General features: G+C 37.6%; 2 long non-coding RNA genes across 3 annotated transcripts; both read right to left on the bottom strand.

Moving 5' to 3' along the window:
- Window positions 1-703: 703 nt before the first annotated feature.
- LOC113078479 (uncharacterized) lies at window positions 704-4,299 on the bottom strand. Its single transcript, XR_003281529.1, has 3 exons — window positions 4,136-4,299; window positions 2,383-2,548; window positions 704-2,230 (listed from the first exon to the last, which is right to left on the bottom strand). It is a non-coding gene; the product is annotated as an uncharacterized LOC113078479 (long non-coding RNA).
- Window positions 4,300-7,311: 3,012 nt separating this feature from the next.
- Window positions 7,312-9,593, bottom strand: LOC113078487 (uncharacterized). 2 transcript variants are annotated; one of them, XR_003281537.1, is made up of 4 exons: window positions 9,506-9,593; window positions 9,142-9,229; window positions 8,856-9,047; window positions 7,312-8,648 (listed from the first exon to the last, which is right to left on the bottom strand). It is a non-coding gene; the product is annotated as an uncharacterized LOC113078487 (long non-coding RNA). The 2 variants fall into 2 exon arrangements; XR_003281536.1 differs by having other exon boundaries at window positions 8,856-9,229.
- Between the last annotated feature and the right edge of the window lie 17,205 nt (window positions 9,594-26,798).

The following is a 26,798-nucleotide window of genomic DNA, read 5'->3' as shown; positions in this document are numbered from 1 at the left end:
GGATTTATTCAGAAGTTGAGTCAGTGTGTTTTACTCTGATCTAAACTGATTTTACACACACTGTAATAGAATTGACCAAAACACTAGTGCACTCTATGGCCCTAAATACACTCAAACACAAACACTAATATGACTGGATATGTGACTGGCGCCATCTAGAGACAAAAATAAAAAAGACAAACACAAGAGTTTAAAATGTGTTCATACAAACTCACTTTCAGACATTCAAGAGTCATTTTAGTAACATCATCCAGTGTTCAGATCTCTGTTTCTGTTTTTATTTTTCATTATTTAATTTAAAAGTCAAATGCTATTGGTTAATAAAGGTCACGATTGTCTTATTTTTCAAGGATTAGAAATAAAACACTGCATATATAAATCAGTGTGTGTGCTATAATACAGTATGGAGCACAAGAGAGAGTGTGTGAAGAACAGTGCTCCAGACTCATAGCAGCAGATTCAAGCCGTTGTAGAGATGCACTCTCAGTTTTACCTTCAACATCATCATAAACAGCTTGCTCATTATGTTAATAATATTATCTTATTTTTTATTGTCAGACTTTATATCACAGCTTTAGAGCAATATGATGGTTTATATGATTTATGTCCTCTCTATATTATGCAGTTACATCAGAAAGGACATTTTTTAGATCTGTTTGCATCAAGAGAGACTGTAAAGAAAGATTTTCTTAGTTGATTCGGTTTCTCAAAGCATCTTTAATATTTGTAAAGCAGTAAGTGTGTTGCACTAAACAGTCTGTACAAACAGCATCGCTACAAAAGTCTGGAAAAGCCTGTAACTTCATCATCTTTCATCAGTTCATTTTTCATAAGTATTAATGTCATATCAGTGTGATCAGAATGAATACTTGTGTGACTGATCTCAGTCCAGATATGAACATGTTTAGTGTGTTGTCCGTCTGTCAGTGTTTCCTGATGTAAACTCTGGCAGTGGTTTTGATGACAGTAATTGAAATGGAGTTCATCTTCATGCTAAATCAGTTTCATCAGTGCAAAGAACAGTAGATCAGATACTGACAGCAAGAGACTGGACAGGATTCACAGTTACACTGTTACTGTTAGTCTGTCAGCAGATTACAGTACAGTGAGATTACAGTACAGGAAACACTATTACAGCAACACAAACACTGGTACAGTAAACACTTACAACTGTACACGCAACACTATACAGCACCTTCACACACAAGCAACACGCAAATATGATGTTTAATAGTGTTATTTCAGCATTCTTTTAGAACAGACTGAAAAGATGAGTAATGAATGTTCAATAAACAGTATGGAATGGTACAAAAAAAATAGAAAGAGAAAAATCCACCTTATTTTGCAACATTTAAGCAATTTTCTGTGAATGTGTAATTCTTTATTTCCATTAGCTGTAATATGCAAATAACTCGGATTAGAGTGCTGTAAACGGTAAATCTATTCACACTACAGACCGGTGTATTTATACAGTAATTATGACAATACATTAAAATAACATGACAAGCAATAAGGCAGTTGTTTCAGGGTTTTTCTCCAGCCCTCATCGAACACACCTGAACCGGTTGATCAAGGTCTTCAGGATCGCTAGAAAGAGTGAGTTTGATCAGGATTGGAGATAGACTCGGCAGGAAAGTGGATCCTGAGCCAGACTTGAGAATCTCTACAATACTGGACTGGTTTTTCAATGTCAGGAAACATAACGTGCTAAAAATAACTGGAACTGTACAACAGCGGAAGCCAGATACTGTACATTTAATAACAAATAGTCACGCCTGCGTTTCTGTTAGCATTAAATAAGGTGGATAGAATCTCTTAAATGATTCACAATATACAGAAATACAGAAATGAAAATGCATGGAATATATATGATGCAGTGAACACTCGAACTGATATTTTGTCAAAGAAAAACGAGTCTCTGTGTGATGCAGATGTGAAAATAATCTCATAAAGTGCTGCTCCAGATCAATAAAACGGTTCTCAGACACAGATCTGAGAAAGAAACGGTTCATTAGTCTGTTAGTTTGTGATCAGATGAGTCTGAAAACAGTTCTGGAGCTGAAGAGACTGGAGTCTGGAGACTGGAGAGATGGAGTCTGAGATGATGAAGATGATGATGATGTTGATGTTGATGAAGATGTTCAGGTCTTCAGCTGCTGGTGTCTCACTGATGCTGAACAGCTTTTAACATCAGAATGAAACTTTCCCTCCACTCCTGGATCATCTGACACTAGAAATATATATAAATCAGATTATCCTTATATACATTGTTTGAATGTATAAGTTTATGTTCTTGATCATTAATACATGTCAGTTAAACAATCACAGATCTGTTTCATTCATCTGTGACTGCAGAAAGTCTGAATGTGAACAAACACTTACACCATGGTCTTTTTCTGTCAATACTGTGCCATCTATCAAATTTCTGTCTGCTTTTCTCTTGAGATCCAGTGGTTTGTGTTTCATTTCTGTCCTCCATTTTTCTCATCTGTGGTTTCTGATGGCAGTTTCTGTATGTGTTTTTTCCTTTCTATACTCAATTTCGACTCTGTTAAATCATAATTTTAATTACAAGGCAAGGCAAGGCAAGTTTATTTATATAGCACATTTCGTACACAATGGAAATTCAAAGTGCTTTACATCAAAGAAAGTAAAATAATCATGAAGAAAAATAACAAAAATAAAACAAGCAATTTTAAACTTAAAATCAATTTAAAAACAGTTAGAAAATGATTTTATATAAAAAAAAAAAACAGTGAAAATATAGTGCTATCAGTTCGGACATAGCACAGTGCTCATTCAATAAATGCACAGCTAAACAGATGAGTTTTGAGTCTAGATTAAATATGACTAGTGTTTTAGCACATCTGATGTCTTCTGGAAGCTGATTCCAGCTGCGGGCAGCATAGAAACTAAAGGAGGACTCCCCTTGTTTTGGTTCTTTCTCATTATTTGACTCAGTGGGAGCATATACAGGCTAAACAAGAGCGGTGCTAGGATCGAGCCTTGTGGGACTCCGCATGTCATGGACGTCCACTTAGACTTATGCTCTCCTAGACTCACATAATAGCTTCTCCCTTCTAAGTATGATCTGAACCATTTGAGTACCATCCCAGAAAGCCCGACCCAGTTTTCCAGTCTCTCTAGTAGTATGTTATGATCGACAGTTTTAAACGCAGCACTGAGATCTAGCAATACCAGCACCGATATTTTACCAGTCACAATTTAATCGAATATCATTTATTATCTTAATGAGTGCTGTCTCTGTGCTGTGATGCAGTCGAAAACCAGATTGAAAATTGTCCAGGTATCCATTTGAGTTTAAGTATTTGTCCATCTGATTAAAAACTACCTTTTCTATAATTTTGCCTATAAAAGGAATATTAGATATTGGTCTGAAATTGCTTAAAATTGTGTTTTCAAGATTGGTCTTTTTCAGGAGGGGCTTAACAACTGCAGGTTTTAGGGAGTTTGGAAATGTCCCAGAAAGAAGTGAGGCATTCACCACTTCTAAGAGATCTGCTTCTAAGCAGTTAAGCACACTTTTGAAAAGTTTAATTACAGTCATCTAAGTCAGCGTTTCCCAATTCCAGTCCTTGTCCGCCCCGCTCTACACATTTCATAAGTATCTGTTATAACGTCGTCTCATGTTATTCAAAGAGCGTTAAAGAGTGCGAGACATGGATTTAAAAGACACTGCAGGCAGAATCCATTAACTAATGTTCAGAAGAAAACTTAAACAGACTTCCCCTGCTCAGGGAGCGTAGGGAGCAGTGAACACTGTGTAGGGATCATATCAATCAGAAAACAGTTCATGCTCGTCGCTCTGGGATTGTAGGACTGGGATTGGGAACCGCTCAGATTATATCAAGCACAACATCAGATCAGTTCCTGATGAGCAGCTGTGTGATCCCTGATTTCTATCTAATTTGAACAATAAAACAAGGATTATAATGACAATATATAACAATCTAACATTATATTATATTATTACAAACATTCAATAATTTGTCAGCTATTAAACATTTCTGATAAAATTGCAAATAATTCACTCACCATATGAAAATAAAGCTGCTCAGTAAAGCAGGCTATAATAATAATAATAATAATAATAATAATAATAAAAGTCCTGTACCTGTGAGAAGAGGAGGAATGCAGAATGATCCAGAATGTTTCTAAAACCGTGCAGAATCTAGATGAAGTCTTGAAGAGATAAAGGTCCAGAGTGAATCCTGCTCTGAGCTCCGTCTGCAAACTCACACGAGTCTCTGTACACTGTGTAGGGTGTGCTGCTGCTAGAAGAAGAGCACGAGTAGAGACATCAGACCGGTTCTGTCAGCTGTCTCTAAAACACACGCAAACACACACACGCAAGCACGCAAGCACACACACGCAAGCACGCAAACACACCATTTATGCTGCAGCACCTGGGGAGCAGTTCAGTATCTTGCTCAAGGGCTCCTCACTCATTGTGTTGTCAGCCCAAGACTTGAACCCACAACCTTAGGGTCAGGAGTCAAACTCTATAACCATTAGGCCAGGACTTCCCCAATTACTGCTGTATACTGCTTATTCATATCATTATAAGGCCTCAGTTTATTTTTTTTTTTTGGGGGGTTCATAGGTTTGACGTTTAACCAAAAGTGAATGTAAGGCTACGGCAAAATGCAGATCTTGATTTTCTAGAATTTCTCTAGATTTTTAAAAACAGAAATCATGGGATTAATCATACTGCCACAGACGTCTATCTTCAGGTTCATACATCTACCAGTAGGATAACTAATAATAACAACTTAAGAAAGTTTTCACAGGCTATAGGAGACGGATGCGGAAATAAATTAGGATTTAGCACAGTACTAAATACATACTTTATTAATACTTTGACGTAGCACAGGGCTTGTACTGATGGGGTCGTGGGGTGCGTAAAAAAGTAATTTAAAATAAAAATGTAAACTTTTATAAAAATAGAGATATTATCATTCATTCTAAATATGACGGCTACTGTGGATAATTAACGCAAACAGACTCGGCTGAATAAGCAGGCTATTTTCATAAGCGTTAAAAATAAATAAATAAAATAGAATTAAGTGTATTTATGTGTGAATAATTTTGAGTCCTGATAAATTAAAACAATATGATCAATGTATCACTTATTCTACAGTTAAAAGATCGATGCTTTTGAATTTAAATATATAACAAAGCATGCAAACAAACGGCGGCTTTTATCATGTTCCAGTGACTTATTTCTTAGTTTTCTGATAACTTCTCTTTGATGATGAAATGATGAGGTTGCATGAGGTTGTTCTGAGAAGCGTGTAAAGGGCGTGTTTTAGTGACGTGCAGCGGTGCTTCAAGCTCCACTGTGGAAACCCTGCGCTATTCTGGCCTCGTGCTACTGGCCCGGGGCTATGAGCTCCACCCGGCCGCTTTAAGCCCTGGCTCGCACTGACCCCACAGTGGAAATGCGGTATTGTTGTTGTAGGAGCTGGAGATGTGTGTTAGCCTATATGAAGAAACTGCAAAACAGAAAATAAAGAAACACTGAATTACAATTATATTACAAAAAGGTATTAAAGCCATGGCTAATTATGCGTTACTTTACTAAAGAGTTCACAATAAACACAGTTACTGTGGTAAAAAGCATCACACCGTGTTTATCCTGCAAATACCAAAGTAAAACTAAAGTTATGATGGGAGATATATGAAAACTAACTTTATAATGCTGGCGGAGTCCGACTGAATCATCTGAATGTCAAACAGGTTGAACAGGACAAACAGCGTCCTGTATCGATTTTGGAAAAAAAAACAACTCATAATATTATTCATAAACAATCGACTATGTGGAAAGCCTTAGTAACAGTTAATCTATAAGCTGTACTAGCATCTTTTTTCAAGTTACTTATTTTTTAGAAATTAGTCTCTTTTCCATTAACTACTAGTACTAATGCTATCTCACGACCAATTCGTACGTATTTTACGTATTTAACAGTTAGGTTTAGGGGAGGGGTTAGATGTAGGTCATTCATACAAATTCATACTAATTGTGCAACTCGTAAAATACGTACGATTTGGCAAAAATCTTATGAAATTGTACGAATAAGACACCTTGTAAAATATGTACGAATTGCTGTGAGATCGGGTTGCTAGTACTTATTTTTTTTTGTTGCTTATTCTTTAGGTGCTAGTGTCTTTTGTAAAGCTACTAGTACTTATTCATTAGATACTAGTGCCTATTTATTAGATAGTAGTGCTTAATTATTAGATACTAGTTTTTATTCATTACATGGCAACTCAATTTGAAGCAGAAAGAACGAGGGCATGCATGGCACAACAAGTCTTTGGTAGCATTGAATGCACAGTTGCATGCTGTTCTTTACATTTATTTTCTAGAGGTACTTAGTAGATCTGTCAACAGAGCAACCACATAGTTTTTTTCAGCATGTCATGTGTGGGACACCCTATTACAGCCAGGCACACATAGGCCTACTCCTAAAAAATTATGATGTACTGTATACATAAAATGAAGCATATACTCCACCACACGTAAAAAAAAAATCCCCAAAATAACCACTAGATGTCATTGCTATAGCAACTATGCCATATTGCATTATTTTTTTAAAAATACTTTATACCCAATGACAAGGCAAAAGAGATTTGTGATAAGTTTGCAGATTTGTGTTAACTTTAAAAACATAAAACTGATTAAAAACAAAAAGAGAAATCTAGAGAAATTTCTGACATTCAGTTGTCTTTGATACAAGACTTGATTGCACATAGTATGGCCTTCACAACATGGATATTGAATTGTGTTTGTTAACATAAAGTGTTAATTATCTTTCGAGTTATAAAATAGTAATAGTAAAATACATATATTTAGCACATTTCATGAGTTCGCCTGCCCATCCAGTCTTGATAGATAATGGTAAAATAGAAATGGTTTGTTTTTCTTGTAGGGGTCTCAAACCTGAAGCTAAGCTGGAGATTTGGACAGTGAAATGACTGCTGCTTTATACGCTGTTGTGATTGACAGGACTGAATGATTAGGCTCCTCCCATACGCGACCCAGTTCTCAAAAGTTGACAAATTATTCTAATGTCAAAACAAATTTGTGTATGCACATATTGTAGGAATGAAACAAGTTATTCTTGTGCTCTCAACCACCAGCTACCAGGGTTACTACAGCCAATACATACACACACACACTATTTTTTTGACTAGTCAAAAAAGAAGAACTACAAAAACACATTTCAAAGCACTGAATGCAAATCAAAAAAAAAAAGGAAACAAAGATCTAATAAATTATCACATTTTACTAAAAAGCTGTCATACGCAGTAACATAAACACACAATAGGACAGGAAATTACAGTTCTTTACAATCACTTTGTTACTATTTTCAGAACCTTGTTGTCATTTTTCAAAACTCTAACCCTTTTCTCAATTGCTTGGATACAATCCACATAAAACTTAGATCATTTGTTCATTCAACAAAAATCACCTGTTCAATATGACACAACTTAACATCAAAGTGCTAATCTTTCAAAAGGCAATTCACACATTACATTCCAAATGAGTGTCTATTCATTTCCTTGCAATGATCTAACTATCAATTGATACAACTGCTCAAAATGATAAGAAACTGTTGCATTACTCTTAATGCATAGTTGTATGGAAACAGACAAACAATCTTCCATGTTTACTGTAAATCATGAACGTTTCAAGATAATGAGATTCATTGTCACCAATTAGCGTGGAGAATGAACCAATTAGACTACAATATCCATGGATGTAGCCTAATATTTGATCATAATGCTTCATCAGACACTGTGTCTATGGCCCCAAATACTGTACCAACTTTTCAGACTATTTACAGGATTCTGCACTGTGTAGATGCAGGCCCTTGTGATTGCTTGTCCAATTCTGCAAACTCATTACTGATGATTGAGTGCACATTGTGGAATGAGTTTATAGTGAAGAGTTGATTGGGATCCAGTTGTTACGTGACAGCATTAATGAAAGTTTCTTAAGGGTCAAGATCATGTTCTCTGCATCTCCTGCTCCATCAAGCCCCGCCCACAATATCATCATTACTCAAATTAATTCACAACTCTACATTATCTGTGTGCAAGACTATTAGGAAGCAATTATTTTATGATGAATAAATATTTCAGTGAGTAAAACTGGCTGTGTCCATATTAGGCTATTATGGACTACACAACATTAAACTATCTTTAAATATATTTTCAAATTATTATTATTTTAAACTATTGTCTAGATCAGTAGGATCTTGTAATAAAGTAGCGATGGCAGCGGACATATTCTACGGATCAGTTCTGGTTTAAAGATGCGATCTAATCCTGTTCACATGACACAAGATGCTCTCGAGCAAGTTTGAGCTTGAGCTGATCATCTACACATGACGTCCTTTCATTTCCTTTTTTCCCTTTGCTTTCATTCAACAGAGCTGTTTACTGAAGGGAACAATCATTAGTCTGTGTGTGATCAGATGAGTCTGTAAACACTGAAAGAGTCCAGGAGCTAAGATGATGATGATGATGATGATGATGATGCTCAGTCTTCAGCTGCTGGTGTGTTGTGTTCTTGAGATCATCTGAAATAATCTTTTCAGGCCCGTCTGGATCATCTGAGACTAGAAATCACAAATATTTGTTAGATTATCCTCATTGTTTTGGATTGATCAGTGCTTCGTGTTCTCAGTCAATAATACATCAGTCATTCATAAGAAAGTCTGATTAATCTGACTGAATATGTCACTCTATGACAGGAGTGTTTTTATAGACATTATATATAGACTAGAAATGTGATTTAAGTAAGTTTCATAATGAACAACACTTACATTTTGGTTTTAGTCTCTTCATACTGTCCCATCTATCAAGTCTCCGTCTGCTTTTCTCTTGAGATCCAGTGGTTTGTGTTTTATTTCTGTCCTTCATTTCTCTCTCTGTCCTGTTGTTTTTACTCGTCTGTAGTTTCTGACGCTCCAGCTGTTTTCTCTGTGCATTATTTCATTTCTACACTGAATATGTATCTGTTAAATCATACAGAGCTGAATTAAAGTCAAGGTACAGTAAGTTCAGATAACCTCAGTGTGATTAGATTTGCAGTAAAACTTGAACAAATACTTCTCCTGATTCTAACTGAAAGTGAAGTATGATGTTTTCTCTGATTGATCAGAACGACTCTTCACTGCTCCGTCTGGATCACCAGAGACTGTAAATGAAGAAAACAGATCATCATCATAATGTAGAAACAGCAGCTGGACTGATGCTACAGATTCAGATCATGAGCACAATCAGACACCATTACACCTCAAACCATGCACAAACAGATCAGATTAATAAATACATCCCATGTGATTGATTCATTGCTGTTTTTATGTGATTTCTGTCAGCTAGTCTTTCATGCAGACACTATTAAACAAACACAGTTTTCACAAAATACATCTAAAGTAAAAGTATGTTAAAGTATGATGTTAAAGTGTCTGACCTGTGATGAATGGAGATGTAGAAATATCCAGAATCTGAATAGAAATAAAGATCCACAGTGAAGATCTCGGTGAGTTTAAGACACTGATTCATCAGTCGATGGGGGTTATTTATTATATAAAGACTCCGCCTTCTTTGTGGGTGTAGCATTGGAGAGACAGAAATAGCACGTGTTGAGCGTAACACTCAGCAGCATCAGTAGCACATTTCCCCTTTTCTTTTAGTGTTTTAGACCACAGAAAATGAGAAATCAGCATAGAAATCTGCACTCTACAAAAAAACAAAACAAAACACAACTGTTGGTTTTTGCTGGTCTGTTGTTTCTGACGCTCCAGCTGTTTTCATATGCATTATTATATTCCTATAGCTTGTCTCTATCTGTTAAAGCACACAGATGACATATACAGTTTAAAGTTAGTGGTTTTAGTTCAAGAGCAAGTTTATTTGATTTCATCATCTGACTAAACCAGTAACAGATCAACAGTAACCTGAAATAAAGTCAAGACACATTTAATCATTCAGTTTGATTACTGCAGTATCCACTTTAAGATGCTCAGATAAACAGAAGTGAATATGAGAAACAGGAAGCTGGTATTTTGTGGTTCAAAACAGTTTTGAAAGTAATAAATGAGAAATAGATGAAGTATTGTTTGCTGTTTGCAAACTCAAGTATTGCTGGAGTTTGTAAAGAAAGTACATGTTTCACTCTGCAGGATCAGGAAGATATTGTCAATCTGAATGAACACAAAAGAACAACTAAGAGATACACAGTTTCCTCACAAGACACAACATGAAAAGATTCCAGCAAACAATCACTTTATCTGAACAGAATCAAACCATGGACTATAAGAAGAACATGTGAGCAGGCTTTCTCTGGAAACATGCTGCTTATAACAAAATGGATAAATAAATGACCTCATTTATAAATATTAAATCTTTTTAACATTATTAAAATCAGTGGTGGATAAAGTACAAAAATTAAGTTCTTGAGTAAAATTACAGAAATGTATAATACAATATTACTCCAGTAAGTGTATGAAGTACTCCTTTTTTTATTTTTACTTGAGTAAGTACAAAAGTATTTGATTTAAAATGTACATGAAATATTGTCATCATATGTCATCATATGAAATGTTATCATATGAAATAATATATGAATGGTTATTTTGTAACTGTATGCAGGCTGCTTGTATAATGTAATAGTATATGATATATTGAGCTCAGTATAGCTGGTTTCTCTCAGAATAATTGTTGATATGGACTACACTGAGGAGAGAGATGTAGAAGTATTCACTGTGAAGGCCTGATGTTAGTAGAAGTAGAAGTGTAACTGCAAATCATATCCAGTCCCTTGCTATTAATATCTCAGATGTGTAACTTTGTGTTCTCGAAACAGGCTCCATTCAGGAAATCTCAGCCTTGTGTGTTTCAGTCGTCAGCGAAATGTGGACACAGTGTAACACTGACACTTTTTGACCGAGATGTTTGTTAACAATCACACAAGGACTTTTGATATTATTGATATGATGAAATAAATGAACTAAGGATTTTGTGTAAATCACAGGCTTTTCAAGGTAATCCACTGTGTGCTGCTGTTGGTTGATTTATTTACTTTATTATATTTCAAGAAATCCAAACTGGTTTCCAAATATTAAAGATGATTTGAAAAAATGTACCCCCCCCCCCCCAAAAAAAAGAAAGAGAAAGAGAAGAGAGAGTTGGACTTGTAACCTGAAGGTTTTTTGGGGAGTGAATGATCAACACTTTCTTCCTCCCTCATTACCACGAGAGGAGAGAAATGACTGCTCTGTGTTTGTGCGTGTGTGTGTGTGTGTCTGTCTGTCTGTGTGTGTGTGTGTGTGCGTGTCTGTGTGTGCGTGTGTGTGTGTGTGCGTGTTTGTGCCTGCGTGTGTGTGTGTGTGTGTGTGTGTGTGTGTCTGTGCGTGTGTGTGTGTGTGTGCGTGTGTGTGTGTGTGTGTCTGTGTGTGAGTGTGTGTGTGTGTGTGTGTGTGTGCGTGTGTGTGTGTGTGTCTGTGTGTGAGTGTGTGTGTGTGTGTGTGTGTGTGCGTGTCTGTGTGTGTGTGTGTGTGTGTGTGTGTGTGTGTGTGCGTGTGTGTGTGTGTGTCTGTGTGTGTGTGTCTGTGTGTGTGTGTGTGTGTGTGTGTGCTTGGATGTGTTAAAGAGGTCATATGATGCGATTTCAATGTTTCCTTTCTTTTTGAAGTGTAACAAGCTCTTGGTGCAGGAAGAAGATCTGCAGAGTAGCAAACGACAAATGTTTGCACAAAGAAAGACAGCGTGACTTTTATTCTCTCTGTTCCCGCCACTGCAATGACGTGAAGTCACTGTGTGTTTCATTGTGAAAGTGAAGCTACTTTGTTTGGACTTACAAAAGAAATCAGTGGTTAAGTTGTGTTTCAACGCTGTTGTGGATCAGAGAAGCACAAATATTCAGATGTTCAGCTCATTTTCTGGAGGATGAGGACTGTTTTCTGTGATGTGTCTGTGGCTCAACAGCTGTTTCTATAAAGATAGGTTTAGAGGAGAAACAGTAATGTACAGTGTGTTTTCTGAACCTTAAACCACATAAACACATTTCATTACACCAGATACACAAAATAATGTTCTTTTTAGCAGCATCATATGACCTCTTTAAATGAGTCACATGTCTCTTCACTTTTCACAAATATAGTCAGATATAGCTTATATGTATGTCATCAATTAAACTTTGACTGAGTTTTTATAAGATATTGAGAAATAAAACATAAACCTTTTCCCAGCCAGAATTTCTATTTTGTTATTTCATTTCTGTTTATTCCAGTGTGTCAGTCTGACTGTGTGTGTATTCTTGTTTTGTCTGTAGTTTTTCTTCTATGAATTTCATCTAAAACCGCTCATAAGCTCATTACTGATCTGAACATAACTTATGCACATTAAAAGAACATTTTGCAGATTTTACAGAGACTAAAAGATTTTTGCATTTTTACCTCAACACAAGTCTTGTTCCTAGTTTTTTAAAGAGTCAACAACTAGAACTGAGTGAGGGAAGATTCACTTCTCTTTTTATGATCCACTACATCATCAGTTCTTGTTTAAAAAAACACTTCTGGACAGATCACAAAAAACTGTTATTATTTTAATAACTGCTACTGATGTGTGTTAGCTCTCTTTATCTCTTTACTAGTGATATAGAAATCAGTATAAATGAAGCATCTTCAGTGTTTTGTTCCAAAGATTCAAACTGTTAATAAAATACATTAGTCAGCGTCAGATGAATCAGTCAACATTTCCTCTCAGATCATGTGTCACGCTTTCTGTGTGATTTAAAGACAGAAGAGATGGATCTCCAGGATCTCCATCGCTCAATAAATCAGGAAAGAGAGAGAGATTTGACGCACACACGCACATGTTTGTTTCTGTGTAAAGTGTGTTCATCCCATAGGTGTAATGGTTTTTATTCTGTAGAAACTGTATATTCTATGTCCCTTCACCAACCCTACACCTAACCCTAACCCTCACAGGAAACTTTGTGCATTTTTACTTTCTCAAAAAAACTCATTCTGTATGATTTATAAGTGTTTTGAAAAATGGGGACATGGGTTATGTCCTCATAAGTCACCCTCTCCTTGTAATAGCTGTGTTATACTCATGTCATTATACACACACACACACACCTGCACACACACACACTGTAACCTGAAACACGAGCGTCAGTGCAGGTCTGGTCCTGTATAAAGCCACTGAAACTCAGAATAAAAGAAAGAGGAATAATCAGTATTTCAATTATAGACATATATAACAAACAAAAGAAACCTTCAAAAGCTCATAAAAAGTGATTTCATCAGTTGACAGAGAGTTAAAATGCTGTTAATATGAAAAATAATATGTGCAATATATTTCACATAATCTATGAGAAAACACTGTTGTGAAGTCGTGGCCTAGTGGTTAGAGAGTTTGACTCTTAACTCTAAGGTTGTGGGTTTGAGTCTCAGGCCGGTAAAATATCACGACTGAGACGCCCTTGAGAATGACACCAAACCAAACCACCAACTGCTCCATAAATGATGCCGACTGCTCCAGGTGTGTGTGTGTTCATGGTGTGTGTGTGTGTGCACTTTGTATGGGTTAAATGCAGAGCATGAATTCTGAGTATGGGTAACATTCAGTGCACTGTTCCTCTAAAAATGAAATAAACACAACACTAGCTTACATTTAAGACACACAGAATCAAACATGACATTAAAAACATTACACACAGAAAAACAACCTACTACTGTAGAACATGAAGCTCAGTTACAGTAACTTGAGACATTACAGAGATCTGTGTGTGTGTGTGTCACTAGTTTCCTGAAGCAGTACAAAGTCTTCTTCTTAAACAAACAGTAAAACATACAGCTGTGTTTGTCAATCTCTAAATGAGTTTATTTTGAATGATGTAAAAAAGAGCAAAAATAATAATAATTGAATTTTACTGAAAAATAAATTAAAATAAAAATTGGTTAGAATGTACCATGACTTTCTGCCAGCTGATGGTCAAAAAATGAGTAAATAGATTAGACTATAACTATAATAGATTAACATTATAACTAATAACAGTGGCATGAGAAGTTTAATACCACAGAAAAAATAACACATTTATCAAAGCTGCTGTATAGCTGAAGATAGCTGAAGCTTATATAGATGTTCATTACTTTTACTCATTTTAATTAGTTTTTTAATTAACCCCCCCTCCCCCAGTAACCCCAACACAATCCTGAAGACCAGAGACATTCAATCTCAGACAAACTCCACTGTGTGTTTTATTTTACACTGTGTTTCACGTATAATGTACATATTTGTATTATTTTCAGATATTTCCCAGGTTTTATATTTTTCTGTATATTTTTGTAGTTTGCTTTGTAAGCATTTATTAATCAGAGTTTTCACCTAGTTTTCAGTTTTCGAGACTAAACTCTTAAAGATCTGAAGACAGAATAAAAACTGTGGCATCTGAGACAGACACATATTTGATAATCATACTGTACATCATGTGCTGAAATAGTGCATCACAGATATTCTGGAAACACATATCTGAGCTCTGACTGTATAAACTCATCTGAGAGAAGGTTGAGTGAGTCACACAGCGTCCTCTACTGGAGAAGAAAAATTTCTCATACCGGTGTCACGTGGATGGGAAATAACCATGGAAATGATATGCAGATGAGGTTATGCATAGTAAAACTAGGCGTCGTAAGCTCCATATATGGTGATTTCTGGGAGGAGTCTGGGTGCAGATGCACTTACACACAATCTTCCCCTGACTGGGATTTATAAAGGGATTTTTACACAGATTCTGGAGTAACACATGAACCAGACTCTAAAGTTTCAGATCTTTGTTTGCAGATATGGAGAGAGAGAGAGAACTTTTGAGATTAACACTAAAACTTTAAATGATTTGAGTTGTTTTGTTCAGAAGTTGAGTCAGTGTGTTGTACTCTGATCTAAACTGATTTTACACACACTGTAATAGAATTGACCAAAACACTAGTGCACTCTATGACCCTAAATACACTCAAACACAAACACTAATATGACTGGATATGTGACTGGCGCCATCTAGAGCACGAAAAAATAAAAGAAAAAAATAAATAATGTTTGAGGTTTCATACAGTGTGTGTGTCAGTCCACAAACTACAGACAGTGACAGTACAATCTGTGTTTGTTGGTGCAAGAAGAACATGTTTCTTAAAAGAACATTCATGTGTGAAGTAAATTAATCATTAAATGACTAAACCAGCGTCATATCAGCAAACGTTCTCTGGTATTAATGAAAAACAGACAAAACACACTGAGTATATGTACAAAAGCACAAAAACTGCTAGCTTAAAAAAAAAAAAAAAAAAAAAAAAGAATAATAATTTCCAGGCTGACTTTCAAACTCACTCCCTGTGACTCTTACAGTTGCTTTGATGTAAATCTAACATCATAACTCATAACTCATCATAACCGTAAACCCACATGCAAATATAAGCAAATTACAGTTCAGTAGACGGCGCTTCAGGGTGTTGCTGTAAAGCTATAAAGATGTCAATCTCAAACAAAACAGCAGATCTCAGACTCTTTCCATCTCATCTCACAGTCATTCAAGCATCTTTATCTTTAATTGTTTTAACAAACTGTTACACATTTTTAAATTAATGTTTGTATGATTGAAACTAATGTCAATGTGTATCGCACAGAAGTCACTGATAAATGTCAAATTCCACTTTAACTCTAAACTGTAGATTTGAGAAATGAATGTCAGAACATCTGTGGAAAAGACAGGAATCAAGAAACTGAGCAGCAAAGAGGACGAGAGACAATCTACTGAAGTAGGAGAGAAACAGAGCAAGAGTCCAGCTTTAATGAAGACACCACAAACTGTGAGCGTTTATGATAATCTTTATGATAAAACACTGATACATGTCTTGCATCCTCAACTCTGTTTCATCTTCTGCTATCTGAAACATCAAATGTGGGATTTCTATTCTCTCTGGATTCAGACAGAGCTGCAGAGATTGCGATTAATCGCAATTAAAAGACTGAAACTTTTTGGATATGTAAATGTAAAATGTAAATAATTAATGTAAACTCAAGACAAAGAAACTATTTAAATTCAAAATATGATTGTTTATTGGAATTTTTGTTTAACTTGTAACACAGATTTTCTCATGTTAACAACATACCTGCAATAAACCATCAATATCCTCCAAATTAACTGTTGGCTTGAAAGCCATATTTATTACAGAAATAAAAACACAGGCATGTAAGTACCATTTGAATTTCAAAACAATCAATGCCAATAAAAAACAAAAATGATTTCCATGTTGAATTCTAAGTGGACTGCAAAAAAATTCCAAAGTATAGTCATTGCCAGTGCTTTAAGTGGGCCGGTACGCACAGGTACTCAGTACCGCCACTTCCAAATATAGCTCTTGAGCGTACCGCCACCTCTCCGTGCGCCCAGAACGTGCTTGTAGCGTACCGGTACGCTCATTTGGACATTTGGAGGTTTTAATCTTTTGCCTGCACTGCCGATTTTCAGAGCGCACTTCACAATGCAAGCTTCCTAATTCATCCCACCCAGAGCAGAAACTACATTACCCATTCACCCTTAAGTTACACAAGTGAATAGCGCATGTGTCGCTTTTCCCACTGTTAAGTGTCAACAACTCAACGTGGCCGGAGAAGGTGTGTGAAACTCGTTGTGAGTTATACTAAAGCAAAATCTTGAGTATTTATTGTCTGATAAACATTAAAAACTGTCTGCGGAGGTTGAGTCGTCCTGCAGCCCCCGCCGGCTGCTCATTGGCTGCAGCATCTTTTTTCTAAGTTCTAAACAAATACCGTAGACGGCAAGGCACAAATTTAGATATTCATTTATCTAATTAATCTATAGCCTATGCACAAAGACAATATGATCTTTTTGTCCCCTTTTTGTTTTAAAGCTTGATGAAGAGAGAGAGCGCAAGTTGCTGCAGCTGAGGAGGACAGTGATGCACGCGTACAGGAGTGATTGACAGTTCGCGGCACTGTGTACAAAAAATACTCCGCTACACAATTATTTCGTTATTTTCGTTTAAGCTTATTAACGTTAGCGTTACAGAAAGGTCTGATTTACGCACTGTTACAGTCATTGTTTTTTTATTTATTTAAACAATGACATTAGTTGAGTTGAGCATGAGTTTTATGCAGAAACTTTCCGTCTAAAAGTCCTTCCTTGGTCTTATCCATATTTCTTTGCAAGTTGAACACACATAGGCCACAACTGGAAATAAAAAAACTGCAACCGCGTTAATTGCGTTATTTTTTTTTAACGCATTAAATATTTCAAATTAATTGAATGCGTTAACACGCTAATTTTGACAGCACTAAAAATAATACAACAGCTGTTCATCTTCACTTTTCAGCTGTGAAGTTTTCATAACCAAACTCCAAACATTTACTATCACAGTTAAGTACCACAAAGTACCATTTTTTTCCGAGAGAAAATCACATGAACACCTCAAATCACATCTGAATTTAAATTGTCAAGCGCAACTAGATCTTCACTGCAAACTCAAAACCCTTTAGTTCAGATTAGAGACAGTCTGATGATAATGATAGATCTGATATGAAGATGAATATGAAGCATAAATCAGACGTCAGAAGACTACAGAGAACTGCTGAAAGGATTATTGGTGCCCCCCTGCCCACGCCGTTGCCTAGCATCCATCTCGCAAATCTCCGCTCTCTACCCAACAAAACAGACGAACTGCTTCTGCTCTCTCGGACAAATAAGGATTTCTCTCACTCTGCTGCTCTGTGTTTCACGGAAACCTGGCTGAATGACGCCATACCAGACATAGCGCGCTTTTACATGCTTTTACATCAATGAACGGTGGTGTACAGTGGTGTACAGTGGTGTACAGATGTAACTGTGTTAAAGAAGATGTGCTGTCCTGATTTAGAAATGCAGTTTGTCAACTGCAAGCCGTTCTATTCGCCGCGGGAGTTTCACTCCTTCATTCTGGTCAGTGTTTACATCCATCCGCAAGCGCACGTGAGCTCAGCTTTACAGAAACTCGCTGAGCAGATCACAGAGACAGAACAACAACACCCGGACTCTGTTTTAATCATTCTCGGGGACTTTAACAAAGCCAATCTCTCCCGTGAACTGCCAAAATACAGACAGCATGTTACATGTCCCACCAGAGACAGTAATATATTGGATCACTGTTACACCACAATAAAGGATGCATTTCACTCTGTTCCACGAGCAGCTTTGGGACGTTCCGATCACTGTCTGGTTCATCTTATACCGTCCTACAAGCAAAAACTTAAATCTGCTAAACCTGTAGTAAGGACTGTGAAGAGATGGACCAGAGAAACAGAGCAGGATTTACAATCTTGTTTTGACCTCACTGATTGGAGTGTTTTTGAAGCTGCTACTACCGATCTGGACGAACTCACAGAGACCGTAACATCCTATATTAGTTTCTGTGAGGATGTACGCATTCCTACCAGGACTTATTTAACATTCAACAATGATAAGCCATGGTTTACAGTAAAACTCAGACATCTTCGTCAGGCCAAAGAGGATGCCTACAGAAATGGGGACAGGGTCTTGTACAATCAGGCCAGGAACACACTGAACAAAGAGATTAGAGCAGCTAAAAAGACCTTCGCTAAAAAGTTGGAAGACCAGTTTACTTCCAACGACTCAAGTTCAGTGTGGAGAGGTCTAAGAGCCATCACGAACTACAAGACACCATCCCCTTGCACTGAGGCTAATCAATGACTTGCTAACGACCTGAATGAATTTTATTATAGATTTGAAACCCCCAACACCCATTCTGACCATCTCCCTACACAACCATTAACACATCCTGCAATCCCACCCTCCACACCTCCTGCTCTTCAAATCTGTGAAGATGATGTGCGCCAGGTCTTCAAGAAGAACAAAAGAAGAAAAGCACCAGGCCCAGATGGCGTTACACAGATCTTTTCACAGATCTTCAACAGATCCCTGGAGTTGTGTGAAGTACCTTCCTGCTTCAAACGCTCCACCATCATCCCCATCCCAAAGAAACCCAAGATAGCAGAACTTTACGACTACAGACCTGTGGCTCTAACGTCTGTCGCCATGAAGTCGTTTGAAAAACTGGTTCTGGCTTATCTGAAGGACATCACTGGACCCTTACTGGACCCCCTCCAGTTTGCTTACCGAGCAAACAGGTCAATGGATGATGCAACCAACATGGGATTGCACTTCACCCTGCAACATCTGGACAAAACAGGGACTTATGTGAGGATCCTATTTGTGGACTTTAGTTCGGCTTTCAACACCATCATCCCAACAGCCCTTCAGACCAAACTGACCCAGCTCTCTGTTCCTAGCTCTATCTGTCAGTGGATCACCAGCTCTCTGACAGATAGGCAACAGTTAGTGAGACTGGGGAAATTCATGTCAAACAGCTGCTCCACCAACACTGGTGCCCCTCAGGGCTGCGTTCTCTCCCCACTGCTCTTCTCCCTGTACACCAACGACTGCACCTATAAAGACCCCTCTGTCAAGCTCCTAAAGTTTGCAGACGACACTACAGTCATCGGCCTCATCCAGGACGGTGATGAGTCTGCTTACAGACAAGAGGTTGAGCAGCTGGCTGTCTGGTGCAGTCTTAACAACCTGGAGCTGAACACCCTCAAAACAGTGGAGATGATCGTGGACTTTAGGAGAAACGCCCCTGCACTCCCCCCACTCACCATCATGAACAGCACTGTGACTGCAGTGGAGTCATTCAGGTTCCTGGGAACCACCATCTCTCAGGACCTGAAGTGGGACATTCACATTGACTCCATTGTTAAAAAGGCCCAACAAAGGTTGTATTTCCTTCGCCAGCTGAGGAAGTTTAACCTGTCACAGGAGCTGCTGAAACAGTTCTACTCAGCCGTCATTGAGTCTGTACTGTGTACTTCTATAACTGTCTGGTTCAGAAGACTACAGAGAACTGTTCGGACTGCTGAAAGGATCATTGGTGCTCCCCTGCCCACCCTTCAAGAACTGTATACATCCAGAGTGAGGAAAAGGGCTCAGAAAATCACTCTGGATCCCACACATCCAAGTCACCCCATCTTTGAACTTTTGCCATCTGGCCGGCGCCTCAGAGCCGCAAACACCAGAACAGCAAGGCACAAGAACAGTTTCTTCCCCCAGGCAATCTACCTCATGAACAGTTAAATGTTCCCCACTTATGCTTATGCAAAAAAGTGCAATATCCTTATATTTATTTGTTACCCCTCCATCCTAGTACATCCCTGCATCTTATTCAATCCTATTCCATTACCATTTATAGCACAATTGTTTATACACTTATTTTTTTGCCTACATTTTTTTGTTGGTGTCTCTGTGTACTGGAAGCTTATGTCACTAAAACAAATTCCTTGTATGCGCAAGCATAATTGGCAATAAAGCTCTTTCTGATTCTGATTCTGAATTTATATAAAGTCATTACGCAGAAGTTACGAATTTAGACATATTTGTATGGATGTGATCGATCACTTTTCCTTTGGTATGTTATGGAAAAGAAAGAGATCAACTCTATTCTAAAATATTTGTCTGATAACTATTTAAACAGTTTTGTTTTTATAGATATTTTAAAATAAACATATCAAGGATACTGGATGATATTTAGCAATAAAAACAGAGCATGGCACAAATGCCATTTACAGTCCATATCTCATATTCCCTAAATGTCTTGTACTGGTGTCACATGATGGGAAATAACCATGGAAATGATATGCAGATAATAAAGTGAAAAAGTGAAGTGACATTCAGCCAAGTATGGTGACCCATACTCAGAATTTGTGCTCTGCATTTAACCCATCCGAAATGCACACACACAGAGCAGTGAACACACACACACACACACACACTGTGAACACACACCCGGAGCAGTGTTCATCATTTATGCTGCGGCGCCCGGGGAGCAGTTGGGGGTTCGATGCCTTGCTCAAGGACACCTAAGTCGTGGTATTGAAGGTGGAGAGAGAACTGTACAGGCACTCCCCCCACCCACAATTCCGTCCGGCCCGAGACTAGAACCCACAACCCTTCGATTGGGAGTCCAACCCTCTAACCATTAGGCCACGACTTCCCAAATGAGGTTATGCATAGTAAAACTAGGCATTGAAAGCTCCATATATGGTGATTTCTGGGAGGAGTCTGGGTGGAGATGGACTTACACACAATCTTCCCCTGACTGGGATTTATAAAGGGATTTTTACACAGGTTCTGGAGTACACATGAACCAGACTCTAAAGTTTCAGATCTTTGTTTTGAACTTTTGAGATTAAAACGAATACTTTAAATGATTTGAGTTGTTTTTTTTTTCATAAAACACAACATTCAGAAGTTGAGTCAGTGTCTTGTACTCTGATCTAAACTGATTTTACACACACTGTAATAGAATTGACCAAAACCCTAGTGCACTCTATGGCCCTAAATACACTCAAACACAAACACTAATATGACTGGATATGTGACTGGTGCCAGCCAGCACGAAAAAATAAAATAAAAAAATAAATAATGTTTGAGGTTTCATACAATGTGTTTCTGTTGACAATCTACAGACAGTCATAACTAATCATAACCGTAAAAATATAAGCAAATTACAGTTCAGTAGACGGCGCTTCAGGGTGTTGCTGTAAAGCTATAAAGATGTCAATCTCAAACAAAACAGCAGATCTCAGACTCTTTCCAGCTCATCTCACAGTCATTCAAGCATCTTTATCTTTAATTGTTTAACAAACTGTTACACATTTTTTAATTAATGTCTGTATAGTTGAAACTAATGGCAATGTGTATCGCACAGAAGTCACTGATAAATGTCAATTTCCACTTTAACTCTAAACTGTAGATTTGACAAATGAATGTCAGAACATCTTTGGAAAAGACAGGAATCAAGAAACTGAGCAGCAAAGAGGACGAGAGACAATCTACTGAAGTAGGAGAGAAACAGAGCAAGAGTCCAGCTTTAAAGCTGCGGTAGGGAACTTTCGACGCTCTAGCGGTTAATGAACAGAACTGCTTGCGTCTTGCGGAAGAACATCGTAGCCGGAACTACTTCTCTCTGTTTATGTCTATGAAGAATCACAAAGGTACTGCGTTACTCCGCCGCGGTACCCCCGAAGCAATCTAAAATAGTCCGAATATAAACACTTATTATAGGTGCACCCTAGTGATTCAGGACAAGCTAAAAACATGGTTTGGAAAATGGATTCATGGTGTACTCGCTTATTATATACATTTTTCTACATTTTGAACACAAACAAAGTTACGGACCGCAGCTCTGATTGGTTATTTTTTACGGGGAGCGATGGAGTTTCTGCAAATGGCAATAGGACACTGGGAGGAGCCAGAGGAGCTCGATTTTTACACAGATTATCTGTCTCACATTCTACTGTCAGGACATAATGACAGGTTTAATAAATATGTAAAAATATTTTTTTTTACAAAAGTTCCCTACTGCACCTTTAATGAAGACACAACAAACTGTGAGCGTTTATGATAATCTTTATGATAAAACACTGATACATGTCTTGCATCCTCAACTCTGTTTCTTCTTCTGCTATCTGAAACATCAAATGTGGGATTTCTATTCTCTCTGGATTCAGACAGAGCTGCAGAGATTGACTTCACAGATGAAGAGAGATATTAATAACACAGAGAATAATCAGAGCTCAAACTCAATCTGATGTTATATTGAAAGAATGTATATTGAAAGAATGAATGAATGGTAATCTTTGATGTGAAAAAAAAACAACTTGACCCCAAAGAACTAGTTAATTATAGACCCATCTCAAATCTCCCTTTTCTGTCCAAGATACTAGAAAAGGTGGTATCCTCACAATTATATTACTTCTTAGAGAAAAATGGTATATGGATTTCCAGTCAGGATTTAGACCGTATCATAGTACTGAGACTGCTCTCCTTAGAGTTACAAATGATCTGCTCTTATCATCTGATCGTGGGTGTATCTCTCTATTAGTTTTATTGGATCTTAGTGCTGCGTTTGACACAATTGACCACAACATTCTTTTGCATAGACTTGAACACTTTGTTGGCATCAGTGGAAGTGCATTAGCATGGTTTAAATCGTACTTATATGACCGCCATCAGTTCGTAGCAGTGGATGAAGATGCATCATATCGATCACAAGTGCAGTATGGAGTAGCTCAAGGCTCAGTACTAGGGCCGCTACTCTTCATGCTTTATATGTTACCCTTGGGAGATATCATCAGGAAACATGGTGTTAGCTTTCACTGTTATGCTGATGATACTCAGCTCTATATTTCCTCGCAGCCCGGTGAAACACACCAATTTGAAAAACTAATGGAATGCATAGTTGATATAAAAAACTGGATGACGAGTAATTTCTTACTGCTAAATTCTGGAAAAACAGAGGTGTTAATTGTAGGACCTAAAAACTCAGCTTGTAATAACCTAGAACACTGTCTAAGACTTGATGGTTGCTCTGTCAATTCTTTGTCATCAGTTAGGAACCTAGGTGTGCTATTTGATAGCAATCTTTTCTTTAGAAAGCCACTTTAATACAGTACAAACTTCATAATTACGGGAAGGAGGAGGCGGGTTGAAGACTGCACTGATGTTTTTCGTTTCATAATCAAATAAAGACAAAACAGCACCACAACCCCTCGCGGACGACTGCCATGCACAAACGTAAGCAAAACACAAAATAAAACCCAAATAAAATAAAACCCAAAATCTCCTCCGTGGGACTCGAGACCGGTTGGTCGAACAGGTGTTGCTCATTTCCAATTACTCCACCGGCCTCGCTCCATTCTCACAGCCACGTTTCTAGCATTTGTAAAACTGCCTTTTTCCATCTCAAAAAGCTCTCAATGTCAAATGCAGAAATATTAATCCATGCAATTATGACTTCAAGGTTAGACTATTGTAATGCTTTATTGGGTGGTTGTTCTGCACGCTTAGTAAACAAACTACAGCTAGTCCAAAATGCAGCAGCAAGAGTTCTTACTAGAACCAGGAAGTATGACCATATTAGCCCGGTCCTGTCCACACTGCACTGGCTCCCTATCAAACATCATATAGATTTTAAAATATTGCGGGCAGCAGATTATTTTTCTTATTTGGCTCCTAAACTCTGGAATAACCTACCTAACATTGTTCGGGAGGCAGACACACTCTTGCAGTTTAAATCTAGATTAAAGACCCATCTCTTTAACCTGGCTTACACATAACATACTAATATGCTTTTAATATCCAAATCCGTTAAAGGATTTTTAGGCTGCATTAATTAGGTAAACTGGAACCGGAACACTTCACATAACACCGTACTTTCTACATCATTAGAAGAATGGCATCTACGCTAATATTAGTCTGTTTCTCTCTTGTTCCGAGGTCACCGTAGCCACCAGATCCAGTCTGTGTCCAGATCAGAGGGTCACTGCAGTCACCCGGATCCAGTACGTATCCAGACCAGATGGTGGATCAGCACCTAGAAAGGACCTCTACTGCCCTGAAAGACAGCGGAGACCAGGACAACTAGAGCCCAGATACAGATCCCCTGTAAAGACCTTGTCTCAGAGGAGCACCAGGACAAGACCACAGGAAACAGATAATTCTTCTGCACAATCTGACTTTGCTGCAGCCTGGAATTGAACTACTGGTTTCGTCTGGTCAGAGGAGAACTGACCCCAACTGAGCCTGGTTTCTCCCAAGGTTTTTTTCTCCATTCTGTCACCGATGGAGTTTCGGTTCCTTGCAGCTGTCGCCTCTGGCTTGCTTAGTTGGGGTCACTTTATCTACAGCGATATCATTGACTTGATTGCAAATTAAAACAGACACTATTTAACAGAGATGACATCACTGAATTCAATGATGGACTGCCTTATCATGAAACACTGTTTTTCTAGATCTTCACTGCAAGCTCAAAACCCTTTAGTTCAGATTAGAGACGGTGATGGTGATGATGATGGTATATCTGATAAGATGAATATGAAGCATAAAGTGTCTGATCATGTGTTATATTAGTGTAAAATATCGACTGATTTGATATGTATTTCATTAGTGGAGCTGTAATAATCAGAACAGAAAGCAGCTGAACGATGACGCTCATAATTCAGTTATTTATCTGACTCCATTGACTGTTATTATCATTTAACTTTAAAGGTCAAATATTTATTAGAAGTGATGGAGAAACACAGGATTTTAGATTTAAGAGCATTTAGATTAAGAAAGATATAATCACTTTATCTTATCTATAAAGCTAGATGTTTAAATATACAGACTGCAGGAGAAAATAAACCTGATTACAAAATAAATGAATAGACAATCTTGATACAATATCTGCTTATCTGTGTGTTTATTTTATTATCATGATGAGGGTTGATTGAACATTTTCATCACCAAAGCTTTAAGTTTCCACCAGTAACACAAACTCTTCAACTGCAGGAATTAAGATCAGACAAGTTACACATCTGCTGTTGAAATCTTTCCGGATCCAGAAATCACATGAAGAATAAACTATTTTGTGAGCGGCCTTGAGGTGTGTGCAGCAGGAAACATTTCCAGACAGACAGAGACGTGTCAAATCTTGTGTGTAAAGCTGTGTGCCGGTATGTTGCACAACCTTTTAAACATCTGTCTGGGATCAACATTAATGTTTTTTCTTATAGCACGAGCTTTGTTAAACATGGAATGTAACTACTGAAAATAACTAAAATTAAACCAAAAGTTCCTAAAATCTTAAGACAAATGCTTGGAGATCAAGAGGAGATAGAAGCACATCAGTATTTCTTCTCAATGCAATTTCCTCTCAAATTAAGTTTACCACAATTCTAATCAGATTCAGCTGTCAGATGAGACCAAAATATACTTCATATAAATTCTAAATATAACATTTTATTTCTAAAAATATACTTAAAGTGAAATTCCCATGTAATTTGTAAATTGCATTTATTTGAAATTATTTGTGTGTGTGTGTGTGTGTGTGTGTGTATAGTTACAATTGTTTAAACATGAAAATATAGTTTTATATATTTAATAATGGTACAATTAATTGCTAATATATTTGCAATGTACTATAAAAAAGAAATATGTTTGCTGTAGAAATTGAATGATGCATACAGTAAACAGCTGAAGCACAGACGAACAAAAACCAACAGGACAGAGAGAAAAATGAAGTCATGGAAATTAATGTCACTTCCTGTTGCCAGCAGGTGGCACTATGACTATAATCGAATACAGGCATGCTAATGTGCTCAGGACAGGACTCTTATCAAAATTTTCAATTTGGGGCAGATTGGACAATGACCAGTGTATTTAGCTCTTCCTGACACTTTTTAAAATGTTGCTGGGAATCCATAACAGCGTTAAACATGACACTTCCTATTACCAGCAGGTGGCGCTATGACTATAACTGAATTTGGTCATTGGTGTTTGTTCAGGACAGAACACCAATCACACGTGTGAAGTTGTTTGGGGAAGATCGGACATTGCTTGCCTGAGTTACAGCAACTTCCTGTTTCACAGCGAAACTTCAAAATTTGTCAGGCTGCCAGGGACACACCCCTTGACGAAAACTCAAAACCTTCGCAAAACCTTGGTGTGCAAAGTTTCGTGAGTTTTGGAGCATGATTAGGGCCTCAAAAATGTGATTCAATTGCGTCTCTGAAACGCCGGCCAGATGGAAAAAGTTCAAAGATGGGGTGACTTGGATGAGAGAGATCCAGAGGGATTTTCTAAACCATTT

This window comes from Carassius auratus, unplaced genomic scaffold (genome assembly GCF_003368295.1).
Source record: "Carassius auratus strain Wakin unplaced genomic scaffold, ASM336829v1 scaf_tig00025783, whole genome shotgun sequence".
Lineage (NCBI taxonomy): Eukaryota > Metazoa > Chordata > Actinopteri > Cypriniformes > Cyprinidae > Carassius > Carassius auratus.
Note: the sequence above shows the minus strand (reverse complement) of the source record. Positions and strands in the feature narration are given on the sequence as shown.